Source organism: Podarcis vaucheri (genome assembly GCF_965113315.1).
Source record: "Podarcis vaucheri genome assembly, chromosome: 5".
Taxonomy (NCBI): Eukaryota; Metazoa; Chordata; class Lepidosauria; order Squamata; family Lacertidae; genus Podarcis; species Podarcis vaucheri.
In genome coordinates, this window is record NC_138763.1 from 76,139,679 (window position 1) to 76,150,750 (window position 11,072).

Here is an 11,072-nt window from a genome sequence, read left to right on the forward strand (position 1 = left end):
CTGGAAAAGCGGGGGAGAGCTTTGCCAAATCCTCATCTCTCTGGGGATGGCCTCAGTAGTCAAATCCATAAACTGGGTCCACGGGATAACTCCAGAACTGCAACTTAATGTAACATTGTGGTAGTGGAGTGGCACCAAACAAAGTGAATAGCTAGGAGCAGTTGCTCCAAAATTGCACGCTACTTTACATCAGACAACGGGAGAGAGAACTATTGAAAAGTTTTTTAAAGAGTGGTGCAGTATATCAGGTGAGTAACATATATAGGCCGCATACCTTGGCTGAAAAACAGGAAGATGCTGATAAAGGGGCCTTTGATGTGATTAAGGCTACCTCCAATAAATGATTCACCAGAAAGCCACATCAAAGGAAGAGGTTTGGACTTCATCTTAGAATTTACTCTAATCTCTCAAGTGTAGGGAGCTATGAGCCATCTTTCAGATGAATCACCTCAGTGTACTGCTGATAAGGCAAAGAAATAAATAATAGGTTGGACATCTAATAAGGTACTGATTAACTCTTTATGCACATCTCTGTAAAATAAAATAAAAAGAAGAAGATCAAAATAGCCGGTGTGCTGTATTGTGGTTTGAGTGTCAGATTAGCACCTGGGAGAAACCAGGGTTCAAATCTCTCACGGGGTGGGGGTGGAGCTTTTATCCAGCTGCTTTCATGTGAATCAATTACAGAAAGCAAGCTAGTGGTGGCTAAATTCAGCTGCTGCCAATGGGCAAATGTCCTAGGCCAGGCCTGTGCGAAGATGGAGGCAAAACCCGCTGGGAATCACGAAGTGTTGGAGGTCACAAAGCATAGAGAAAAACTCTGATGCATCTATACAATTGGTTGTTGTAGCAGGAACCCCCCCACCCCAATCATTCTGTTTGCACAAACTTCACACACACACTCACACACTACATACGCCACATTTCTGTTATAAATTCATAGAAAATCAACCATACATCGGATTTGCACTGTTCCATTTTTTTACTCCATGTGACAAGGACTATCAAAGGGGGGTGGCTTGGTTTCTGGTCAGCCATAATCCCTTCACCATCCCAGCACATCCACAGGAGCCCTGCCCAGTTGCTATGTCAACCCTGATAATCCCAGACAGAAGACAATCAAAATCACAAAGAACAGTGGATTCACCACAGGCTGAAACAAAGGACAATGATCAGATCTTCCCTCTGGGGGCAGGAAACTGCAAACTCCCCATTGTCACCTGGAAAGTACTAATGGGGAGGGGGAAAGGAGGAACCAGCTGGGTGACAGGACACTCAGGTTACCACCACAACTCCTCCCTCAACCCCTCCTTTCTGTAATGTATGCATGATGTCAACCCTTTCTGTAACGTATGCATGATGTCAACCCCTCCTTTCTGAAATGTATGCATGATGTTTCTGGGGGTGGGCTTGAGCTAGAGCAGTGTTTCCCAAACGTTTTTGGGCAACGGCACACCTGTGTACTGAAAAAAAATCTCGCGGCACACCACCATTAAAGCCCCGCCCCGTGACGTCAGCGCGCAGCGTCACGCCGGGAGGGACGCACAAAAGTGAAAGTTTTTCCCCTCCCCCTTGCCGGGGAACCTCCAAGCTTTGGGCAGGCAGGCAGGCAGAGCTGGGAAGGGGGTTTCCAGGGGACACGGCAGCTCCTCGAAAGGCTTCTCTCAGCTGCGCTCAATCCTCCTCGGAGAGGATTTCCCCTCCGGTCCCATGCCTTCGTTTGGGGCATCGCTCCGGCTGCTCCCTCTCCCGCCGCGCAGGAGCGATGCCTCTCTCTGGCTCTCCCTCCGCGCAGGCTGAGGGAGGGAGGGAGGTGCGCGTGTGACCCGTCTCTGCTGGGAGACCAAACCCAGCGAGGCAGAGTCGCGCGGAGGCGCCCAGGCAGCGCTGCCGGCTGCGAGGAGGAGCGCCAGGCAGCAGCAGGAGGCGCGGCCTCTCCTCGCCGCCGCCGCCCCGCCTCTCGCCGCCCGACTCGCCCGCCTCCCTCCAGGCATCTCGCGGCACACGAGGCAACGTCTCACGGCACACTCGTGTGCCGCGGAACACCGGTTGGGAAACACTGAGCTAGAGGAGGGGAATTTCAAAAGTTTTTATAAGGTCTTGCAGCCCATTGTTCTGGGTCTTTCCTCTCTCTTGCAAGTGAAGGGAATACCCTGTTGCAACAGTTCAATAAAGGCCAAGCCTACAGGCTGCTGTTTTGCTCCAAGTTATCCTGGTTGGTGTCTTTGTTTTGTCCAAGAGAGCCCTCGGATTTTTCCGTTAACAGTTGTATAAGTTTAAAACACCTTCCTGAGCTCTATCTGTTAAATTTGGATTGTGTATGATTAGATGCTTGCTGATACACCCTTTCCTGTGCAAGGAATATCTCTTGCAGTCATTCTTAGCATGGTCTGAGTGGTTTTCTGGGGCTCCAGGTGATTCTAGAGACCATGGTGAAGACAATAGTGAGGATTGCTGGAGAGTCAAATGTTTACTTGATGTTTCCATTGCATGCTGAAGAGGCTATCCACTTGACAGTTTTGTATTTGGAAGTTCAACTGAATACCAGCTTGACTTTTCAGCAGCACAAATTGCCATACAGTGGTACCTCGGGTTACATACGCTTCAGGTTGCATATGCTTCAGGTTACACACTCCGCTAACCCAGAAATAGAACCTCAGGTTAAGAACTTTGCTTCAGGATGAGGACAGAAATCGTGCAGCAGCGGCGCAGCAGCAGCGGGAGGCCCCATTAGCTAAAGTGGTGCTTCAGGTTAAGAACAGTTTCAGGTTAAGAACGGACCTCCGGAACGAATTAAGTCCTTAACCCGAGGTACCACTGTAATGGACAGTTCTCTCCCACAGCAGAAAGTGGGGGAGAGGCAGCTGTCTAATTTTTTTTAAGCCTTCAATCACCTTCCCATGTGATAGCCGCAAGGAGAAAATGTGATGGTCCACAACAGGTAAACCAACTAGAAGGAAACAAAGTTTCAGAATTGCTGCTCTTATGCTTTCATTTTTTCCACAATACTTTCCCTCTCAAAATAGTTCGAATGAAGGTGAGAATCAACTTGAATAACTACAGGTGGGAATATACTTGTATGTGTTTGGATCCCTCCTGTCATTCAGAGCTGTTTGGCTAAACGTGGCCCGTTTTTTATATATATCAAAGGAGAGGGAACTGTTGTGGATTTGCATTAATTGTTTATATACCTATAAAAGCTCATATAGTACGTCTCAATTTTCAAGCCAATTTACTAAATGGGGATGGGGATGGGGGGAGCAGAGGAAGAAGCAGCCTTCTTTTCTGAATTATTTCTGTTGTCAAGACAACAAAAATGTAGCACACGGAAAGAGCATTATTAATCTAGTGGCGTTATGTCGGTTCAAGTACATCAGCAGCATTCAGACTTTCTTCGCCGTCTAGGAATAACAATGACTTCTCATACGTAACTGTTTGCCACAGTAAAACTGCTTTGTTACAGACATTTAATATCCTTTTTAACAACAACAACAACAACAAAATAGTAACGGGGGAGGGGGGAGGGGGTGCCAAGAACAAACCATTTATGAAGGCCTTGTTTAAATGTTTCGTTACTTCTTTGGCATATTTACCAAGCTGTACTAGAGTTGGGATATAGAAAAGCTTGCTACGGTTGATGGAGGCTGTGGCTGAGTAAAGAGCACAGAACACCCTCAAAACAGAACTGGCAATGCAGAGTAGTTACCCACCCCTCAACACTCCCCTTTTGCTCGCATTCTCAACCATTTAAAAGTACCGTATTTTTCGCTCTATAACACGCACCTGACCATAACACGCACGTAGTTTTTAGAGGAGGAAAATCCGTAGGCATGCCACCCGTAGGCATTCCCTCCATAACACGCACAGACATTTCCCCTTACTTTTTAGGAGGAAAAAAGTGAGTGTTATGGTGCAAAAAATACGGTAATTTTCAACCCACCTACCCCCAGCTGAATCCGGAGAGATCTCAGCTGATCGGGTTAACCTTGAGAACGGAGCTGCAAGTTTAAACAAACAGTTTTCCTCCACTAGATGGTTCCACATACAGTGGTACCTTGGGCTAAGTACTTAATTCGTTCCGGAGGTCCGTTCTTAACCTGAAACTGTTCTTAACCTGAAGCACCACTTTAGCTAATGGGGTCTCCCACTGCTGCCGCTGCGTCGCCGGAGCACGATTTCTGTTCTCATCCTGAAGCAAAGTTCTTAACCTGAGGTACTATTTCTGGGTTAGCGGAGTCTGTAACCTGAAGCCTATGTAACCTGAAGCGTATGTAACCCGAGGTATCACTGTACTACATCCTGATCTGTCTGACTAGCATCACCCAGCTCGATATAATGTGTGGTGTTTGTAAAGAGTTGTATCTAGCGAAGTCATACTGGGAGCAGACCCATCAAAGTCAATGGAGATCGGGACAAATTGCACCATGGCGGTGTTGGCTAGACAACCCGCCAGGCTGTTCTCCGCAGAACAACCCCTACCCATTACTGTCAAACAATCTGTTCCACTGTCAATCAACCTTCAAGAAACTCTTCTCAATGTCCAGTCCTTCCCCCCCCCCGCCCCTTGTCGTTTGACCTCGGTGGTTTGCACCCTGTCCTCTTGAGCAATAGAAAATAAAATTGGTCTGTCATCTATGCAGCTGCCCTTCAAATGTTCGAGGATAGTTGACCTCTTAGTCCAAAGGTCATTTGGAAAGCAGAAGCCTTGACCAGGCTATGAAAACAAACTCCTCTTCTGCTGACATTCTAAAGCTTGGGGCCATGAGGAAAAGGCCCTGCTTCTCACAGAGGCAAATCTGGCCTCCATGTGAGATAACATTTAAATGCAGGGCCTCTCTTGCAGATCTTACTGCAATGAGGCCCCCTCTGGAATATTATTTGGATACAGTGGTACTTCAGGTTACAGACGCTTCAGGTTACAGACACTTCAGGTTACAGACTCCACTAACCCAGAAATAGTACCTTGGGTTAAGAACTTTGCTTCAGGATGAGAACAGAAATCACACAGCGGCAGCGGGAGGGCCCATTAGCTAAAGTGGTATCTCAGGTTAAGAACAGTTTCAGGTTAAGAACGGACCTCCAGAACAAATTAAGTTCTTAATCCAAGGTCCCACTGTACTGTCATTATATGGGCTGGACCTGAGGTGGCCATGGACTTTGGGTAGAGTTAGCTGTTTCTTCTCTTCTGCTCTTGTCTAAGAGGGATGGTAAAGTTCTTGTTAAGGTTCCTGGCTGTTGTGTCCTCTAAGCCCGCCATGTTTCCTGGTATAATCAGGCCCTTTAGCCTGTGATCATATACACACTTACCTAAGATTAAGTCCCATTGAACTCAGTAGGGACTACATCTGAGTAGACATGGATGTGGTTGCACTGTTGCAGCTTTATCCTGCTTTTGATTACAGGTTCAGTGCTCATCATCTCCAGGTCAGGCTGGGAGAAACCCAGGTCTGAAATCCTTGAGAGTGGCTGCCAGTCAGTGTAGACAATACAGAGCTGGATGGGTCAATGGTCTGACTCCAGAAGTTTCATATATTCTGACAATTTAGGTCCAGAAATAATTTGGCTGCTTGGAATTCATTTTTACATAGCCCTCATTCTGGATATGAGGTTCTAATATCCTGTGATAAATGTGGCATGTTGTCATTAGTACTAGCAGTTGGGATTGTCAACTTTTTTCCTAGAAAGGCACCTGTACTGTTAACTTAATGGCTGCAAAGCAGCAGGAAATTCAGCACAGGAGTTTTCTTCACCGCTGTATCTGCATACCACAAAATGCTTCACCTACTAATTTATGCATGTCATACAACAATAAAAAAGCAGAGAAGTCCTACCAGTACAGTATTACTGTTTTTTGTACCACACTGTAGCTTGCGTAAAACTTTGGCCATCCACAGAACCTTTCCTTTGTTCTATTTCCCTCGTACCAGCCAAGAGATAAAGCTCACAACCTGACAGATCCATTAATCTTATTCTTTCCTTTGATCATGTTACGATTTTGCCTATTTCTTTGACTAGTAAGTCTAATTTAAGACCCATACCATTATTTAAGCTTAAACAGCAGCTTTACGTTCCAGATAGCTAAAAACAATAAATGCAATGGCCACAATCAAACACAGAGTTGAGTGTGATGAAACCCCTGAATGCATATATAAATTATAACTAAAATGGAATCAAATTTTAAAAACTTCACCAAGTTCCACCATTCAGTTCACCCAGAAATTACAGAAACTACTTTCAGGTGAGAAGAACAGAGGGACTACAATGTATCAGCTTCAGAAAAGTCACAGGTGCCACACACAATTTTCTCCCATTTTCTCTATCTCTTTCCTCAGAAGGCTTGCGTTTTTATAAATACAATATTAGGTTAAGGACTGGTGAACTACAATAACATATTTTTTTTGTAATGCATACTTTTTTTTTTGCTGTTCTGTTTTGTTTTCTACATGGGTACCATTTCTTTTCTTTTCTTTTTTGTGTCTTACCTTACTCAGTTCACTTGTAATTTTGTACTTTTTATATTTCCATAAAGAATATAAAAAAAGAAGAAACCCTGCCTTTTGATATGAAAGGCTATTCATTTTGCCTCAAAGCATATCAATTTAAATTTGATTTGATTTAAGTTTTATATTAATTATGTTAGGTTGTAGGTCAGTGGGGAGGGGACCGCTTTCAGATCACAGGCAATGAGATGGACATACAACGCGATACCCTAAAACACACACACACATCATAGGATCATAGAATTGGAAAGGACTCTGAGGGTCATCTAGTCCAACCCCTTGCAATGAAGGAATCTCAACTAAAGCATCCATGACAGATGGCCATCCAACCTCTGCCACCTCCCAAGGGAGTCCATTGCACTGTCAAACAGCTCTTAACTTTTTAATGCTGCGGAGCTGGCTGAGACTGGCATTAGTGCTCAACATTTAAGAGTACATGCAACCGAGGAAAAAAGTTAGGCCAAGGGAACAGAAAGCTTCCTCTGCAGCGAATAAAAACTTCCATTATTTCCAGTGAAATCAGGACCATTACCGTATTTATGATGCATAAAGATCATGGCAGACAGAATCAAAACAACTGAAGGGCAGGAGGGTGGAATTTACTTCTGTCTAGGCAGGGGTCAATTAGAGGTCCACACATACAATATATATCCAACTTAAGCCTCCGAAAAGCTTAAAGCAGTTCTAAAAAGTGGTGTGTGAGCCTTGCATTGATTCTCTGCCCTGGCATACATTTCACCCAATTACCCACTGAGCAATATTTCTTTTTGACAGCCTGTTCCTGTATCTCCCCCTGCCATACACGCCCTGCACGCAAACTTGCAGTCTTCAGGCAGTTCTCTGATTCCAACAGGATTGCTAGTGTAAGATTTATAGCACTGCAACCCCAAAACCTCAAGATGACAACAAAATTCTGTGTTGCTGAGAAGTTACTTGCGGATAAATGCAATGCAGGATTGATCTCTTACAGTGCAATCTCTACACCAGGAGCCTTCAACATATTCAGAACCAGGAGCTACCTTTAACCCAAGCATGAGCTGAGGGACTCGCTTCTTTTCTCTTTTTCTAACCATGTATTTGTATGGTGAGTGAAAGAAATCTAAGGCACTACCTGCCAGTGGGTCTGGACTCACCAACTGGAGACCAAAATTCTATGTGTCCACTCAAAAGCAACCCCCTTCAGGTCAGTGGGAATTATTCCTGACTAAGTGAGTGCAGGATTTCAGCCTGGCAAAGCAATGCAAAGAGGGCCCAGGGAGGCATGGGAGGCTGGCACAGCAGAGGAGCCCAGGTCTCACCCCTTACCAGGAAAAGGATCAACTCAGGATCTAGTGGAAAGTCTTGTTATGGTTTAATATGGAGGAATGGTTGCTGAAGAAACTGGAGACGAAGCTGATATGTTCGATGAGAGGATAACTATTGCTGACATTTAAGAAGAAGAAGAAGAAGAAGAAGAAGAAGAAGAAGAAGAAGAAGAAGAAGAAGAAACCTCCCTTTGGACTTTTTCTGTAAAAAGAAAACTGAATTAACCCATTTCAGTTGGAAGATTGGGGAAATATTGCCTAATGGAAAGTAGATGAGTTGAGAGTCGTTTTAGAGTGAATAGTTTCTTTTCTGTGACTGTTTCTCTTTATCCCTTTGCTTTTATTTTTATTTAGATGAGTTTCTTTTATTTCATTCAAGTATGAAAAAGTTTTAATATAATTTAATTTTTTAAAAAGAGGATCCAGTGCATTCATGGTCAGCCTTGTTCCTCCTCCTCAAAGCCAGCCTGAGATGCTTTGCCACTGTAGGCAAAACACTCTGATACTACCCCTGTACTCAAGATGTGTCCCCCTTCCTGCCCCTGCTGCCACACCTCTGCTGCCACCAGCCCTGCCACCACAACTGCACGCTTACCTGCAGCTGTGGCTACACTTCCACCACAAGGGCGCAGCTGGCGCAGTGGTGAGTGTTAAGTTGTGGGTGAACATATCAGATGACATAGCAATTCTTCAAACAGCTCTTGTTTATTCACAGGCCTGAACAGAACTGGGCTGAAGGGTTCAGCCAACCTGCTTATATAGAGCTCAACTACAAAGCAACAGTAACAACTTTCTGTAACTATCCAATCACTGTACGTCACTTTCAATTCCTTATTTGCATATGTGGACCTGAGTGAAAACTATCTACAGTATCCCCCAGCTGGCCCAGGGTGAGAACTTCAGTACATAACAGTGAGGGCAATGGTGCTGTGGCAGTGGTGGTAGCACCAAGGTGGAGAGGGGGTCAAACCTGCTGCCTGAGGCAAATGGCTTCCCCTTGCCTCATTTTGGGTTCATACGCTGGCCACTACTGGCAGAAGCACCCCACCAACAGAGCCGGATAACACTTCTGCCTCATCCTAATTCCCTCCAGCAATGTGGATTTTAGGAGTTTAATGTTGCACTGTTAGCCACCTCCAGTTTTTCAGACTCGTTCCTCTTTATTTATTGACTTCCATTGACAAATGTCTTCTGATAAAACGCCTCTGACCAATTATGCCAAATATTTTTGCTTCTACACTTTTAGGTATTTGCATTGCAATCAACTGGGTCCCTTTAGGCAGTTGCAATGGAAAGATCAATAAAATAATCATCCATAAGCACTGAAAGCAATTGATATATGAAAGCAGCACCGTACAAGTTTAGTGGAAAAAATATACGAGTACTATAGACGTACCCAAGCGTTTGCCCTCACAGTGCAACGTAAACGCATCCTGAAGTGGTGGTTTTCGTTAGCATTCCTTTTTCTGGCATCTGCTTTGCTGCCGTTTGATCTGATTCACTCTTACAGTTTCATGTGAAAATATGTCCTGGGAAAACATCAGCAGATGCTGTCAACCGGCATCTCTCCTTTTACTGCGCAGAGCAAATTCCTTTCCAAAAAAAGGTTCAAAGAGCTGGAAATGCATTCCTGCTTAGAAAGGCGTAGTGATGCAATTAAATATTAAAGACTTCAAATACCATTAAAAAACACCCACTAAAAGCAGGAGGCGATTCCCCCCCCCAACACAAAAATCTGACTTGAATTCAAGTGAACTCCACATTTCAGCCAGTTAATTGAACAGGAATTTCTGAAGAAATCTTTGTTCTGATCAGGGACGGTCATTTTGCTTCTTCTCTGTCCCTTGCTCTCTAGTGAGGATACTGGAGCACAGAATTTTCTGCTCCGCAATCAAGTCCGTATGTTGCCAGATTCATTTCCACAATAAACAGAGATGTTTGGGCAGCTAGCTTTTGTGTATTTTGCAGTGTGCTGGGGGGGAGTAAAAAAAAGGGGGGACACAGAAATTCAAAGGAAGACACGTTTGATTAGCCACATCTGGCTACTCATGCGACTTAGGAGATTAAGAACTCCATATACCCAATGGTCTGCTGGTTTGGCACTATTTCCTCCTGTATTTCCTTACAACTCAAAGCTTGTTGCCTTTGCTGTAATCTAGGCTCCCTTGAGAACCAAGGGGGAGAAAAACAAAATGGAAAGATTGCATCAAAATGTGCTTTGCTCTCATAGCTGCGTCTTCATAATGGATGATTAACCGCCGCAGCCACAAACCATAGCTGTCAACTTACAGATTTGAAAATAAGGGACCAGCAGCCTCGAAAATAAGGAATCAGTAGCCAAAATAAGGGATTTTCCAAGGGGCACAGGTATGTTCAACTTCTGAGCCCCTTCGAGCCAAAGGCAGAAACCCCGGCTAGCAGCCAAACAAAGCCTCAAGCGGTGGTTCCCACAGCGCAGCAACCCAGCAAAGGGGATGCAGCAAGGAAATAATAATGATAATAATAAATTTTATTTATATCCCGCCCTCCCCAGTCGAAGCCAGGCTCAGGGCGACTAACAACAATAAAACAGTACAACAGTACAAACCACCGTCACCTCTCCGCTGGGAAGCGCTGAGCAAAGGTGACTCCCCAGGCAACACGGCTGATTTGATTGGCACAAGGCATGCAAGCTCCACCCCTAGTTGTTCTTAGACTCCTTATTGGGTGAGCAACACAGCCAAGCAACACAGTTGGAGTTACTTCCGGGTTTTGCTGCTGGCGCATGCGAAGACGGTCAAAATGACGTCACGCGCATGCGCAGAAGCGGGAAATTGTGACCCATGGACGCGGGTTGCGTTCGCTTCTGGATGCGAAAGGGGCTCCGGAATGGATCCTATTCGCAACCAGAGGTACCACTGTATTGTTATGTACTGAGCTGAATCTTAGAACAATAGGATCCAGAATGCAGCAGTCTGATTGGTCTGCAGGAGCCACCCAATCCAGCTCCAGGTGGAAGTGAATCAGCAACCTGATTGGCCTGCAGGAGCAGCCCAGAATTAGCCAATCATGCAGGGCCCATTGTGTAAATAATGTATATATAGCTAGATGTTTTGGGGAAAGTTTTATTCATTGCTACTATGAGCTGAATAAAGAGCATAAAATTCACACTCGACTCCGAGTATATTTCAATTATCTTTGGTGATTGCCCCTCAGCTTCACAGTTCTGCTCCTCTGATTCATCAAAAGCAGAATGTGGCCATCTACTGTACTAAAAGTGGTGTAGGTC

At 44.9% G+C, this 11,072-nt stretch overlaps 1 protein-coding gene across 2 annotated transcripts in view; it reads right to left on the minus strand.

The window, feature by feature from the left end:
- The window catches only part of ZNF365 (zinc finger protein 365), a 29,499-nt gene extending 20,280 nt beyond the window's left edge, over positions 1-9,219 (minus strand). Inside the window, exon 1 of one of the 2 annotated variants that reach the window (XM_082222472.1) lies at positions 9,201-9,219. The gene's annotated coding sequence lies outside the window, so the exon portion shown is untranslated. The remainder of the gene's footprint in view (positions 1-9,200) is intronic. The other variant, XM_082222474.1, reaches the window with a different exon arrangement.
- Between the last annotated feature and the right edge of the window lie 1,853 nt (positions 9,220-11,072).